Source organism: Rhinoderma darwinii, chromosome 3, assembly GCF_050947455.1.
Source record: "Rhinoderma darwinii isolate aRhiDar2 chromosome 3, aRhiDar2.hap1, whole genome shotgun sequence".
NCBI classification, from domain to species: Eukaryota; Metazoa; Chordata; class Amphibia; order Anura; family Rhinodermatidae; genus Rhinoderma; species Rhinoderma darwinii.
Genome location: NC_134689.1, coordinates 415,082,520 through 415,085,019, shown reverse-complemented (window position 1 = coordinate 415,085,019; position 2,500 = coordinate 415,082,520). Strand labels below are relative to the sequence as shown.

The 2,500-nt window shown below is 38.8% G+C and overlaps 1 non-coding gene across 1 annotated transcript; it reads left to right on the top strand.

Annotated features, from left to right (window-relative positions):
• The first annotated feature begins 763 nt into the window (after nucleotides 1-763).
• Nucleotides 764-836, top strand: TRNAM-CAU (transfer RNA methionine (anticodon CAU)). Its single transcript has one exon. It is a non-coding gene; the product is annotated as a tRNA-Met (tRNA).
• Nucleotides 837-2,500: the final 1,664 nt, after the last annotated feature.

Genomic DNA, 2,500 nt, shown 5'->3' with positions numbered 1-2,500 from the left:
TTTTGCCGCTTTGAGCTTGTCTACAAACATCTGGTGGTTGCCTCGTTAGCGCAGTAGGAAGCGTGTCAGTCTCATAATCTGAAGGTCGTGAGTTTGATCCTCACACGAGGCACTGTTCAGTGAGTTTTTGTCTTCCTCCATTCATGCAGGAAATCGGGTTTTTCTGCCGAAACGTTTTTAATATATGAGGAAAGTGTTGTTGATTTCCTTGTCATTTTTGAGTGAGTAGAAGAGATGGGAATGATTTGAGCTTTAAATCCAAAATAGGATTTTGCCTAAAAAGAAACAATATTAAAGCAAAGTCCCAATCAGATTGGGTGAAATAGTCTGATGGTTTCTTATTTATTGGCGAAACTAGTTCATTAAAAAAAAGAAAATTAGCCAAACTGACAGGATAAAGGGGTTGTTGACTTGGAGTGAGAAGGGAACAATAGGAATTATTTGAGTTTCAAGCTCAAATAGGATCTGGTGAAAAGAGGAGGAATGGGTAAACAAAGATAAGTTAGAATTTATGGCCACAAAGAGCACTTTTATCCTATAACGCTCAACCTTTGAAAGTGCAAGACTAGTGAAAGGTTCTTTCCCATACCAGGAGTCGAACCCAGGCCACCTGGGTGAAAACCAGGAATACCAACCGCTAGACCATATGGGAGCAGTTATTAAGTATAATGAGTCATGGACTAAGAAAAAGTGGGAATAAAGAAAATGTATATATATTTTTTCATTTTGCCGCTTTGAGCTTGTCTACAAACATCTGGTGGTTGCCTCGTTAGCGCAGTAGGAAGCGTGTCAGTCTCATAATCTGAAGGTCGTGAGTTCGATCCTCACACGAGGCACTGTTCAGTGAGTTTTTGTCTTCCTCCATTCATGCAGGAAATCGGGTTTTTCTGCCGAAACGTTTTTAATATATGAGGAAAGTGTTGTTGATTTCCTTGTCATTTTTGAGTGAGTAGAAGAGATGGGAATGATTTGAGCTTTAAATCCAAAATAGGATCTTGCCTAAAAAGAAACAATATTAAAGCAAAGTCCCAATCAGATTGGGTGAAATAGTCTGATGGTTTCTTATTTATTGGCGAAACTAGTTCATTAAAAAAAGGAAAATTAGCCAAACTGACAGGATAAAGGGGTTGTTGACTTGGAGTGAGAAGGGAACAATAGGAATTATTTGAGTTTCAAGCTCAAATAGGATCTGGTGAAAAGAGGAGGAATGAGTAAACAAAGATAAGTTAGAATTTATGGCCACAAAGAGCACTTTTATCCTATAACGCTCAACCTTTGAAAGTGCAAGACTAGTGAAAGGTTCTTTCCCATACCGGGAGTCGAACCCTGGCCACCTGGGTGAAAACCAGGAATCCTAACCGCTAGACCATATGGAAGCAGTTACAAAGTAAAATGAGTCATGGACTAAGAAAAAGTGGGAATAAAGAAAATGTATATATATTTTTTCATTTTGCCGCTTTGAGCTTGTCTACAAACATCTGGTGGTTGCCTCGTTAGCGCAGTAGGAAGCGTGTCAGTCTCATAATCTGAAGGTCGTGAGTTTGATCCTCACACGAGGCACTGTTCAGTGAGTTTTTGTCTTCCTCCATTCATGCAGGAAATCGGGTTTTTCTGCCGAAACGTTTTTAATATATGAGGAAAGTGTTGTTGATTTCCTTGTCATTTTTGAGTGAGTAGAAGAGATGGGAATGATTTGAGCTTTAAATCCAAAATAGGATCTTGCCTAAAAAGAAACAATATTAAAGCAAAGTCCCAATCAGATTGGGTGAAATAGTCTGATGGTTTCTTATTTATTGGCGAAACTAGTTCATTAAAAAAAGGAAAATTAGCCAAACTGACAGGATAAAGGGGTTGTTGACTTGGAGTGAGAAGGGAACAATAGGAATTATTTGAGTTTCAAGCTCAAATAGGATCTGGTGAAAAGAGGAGGAATGAGTAAACAAAGATAAGTTAGAATTTATGGCCACAAAGAGCACTTTTATCCTATAACGCTCAACCTTTGAAAGTGCAAGACTAGTGAAAGGTTCTTTCCCATACCGGGAGTCAAACCCTGGCCACCTGGGTGAAAACCAGGAATCCTAACCGCTAGACCATATGGAAGCAGTTACTAAGTAAAATGAGTCATGGACTAAGAAAAAGTGGGAATAAAGAAAATGTATATATATTTTTTCATTTTGCCGCTTTGAGCTTGTCTACAAACATCTGGTGGTTGCCTCGTTAGCGCAGTAGGAAGCGTGTCAGTCTCATAATCTGAAGGTCGTGAGTTTGATCCTCACACGAGGCACTGTTCAGTGAGTTTTTGTCTTCCTCCATTCATGCAGGAAATCGGGTTTTTCTGCCGAAACGTTTTTAATATATGAGGAAAGTGTTGTTGATTTCCTTGTCATTTTTGAGTGAGTAGAAGAGATGGGAATGATTTGAGCTTTAAATCCAAAATAGGATCTTGCCTAAAAAGAAACAATATTAAAGCAAAGTCCCAATCAGATTGGGTGAAATAGTC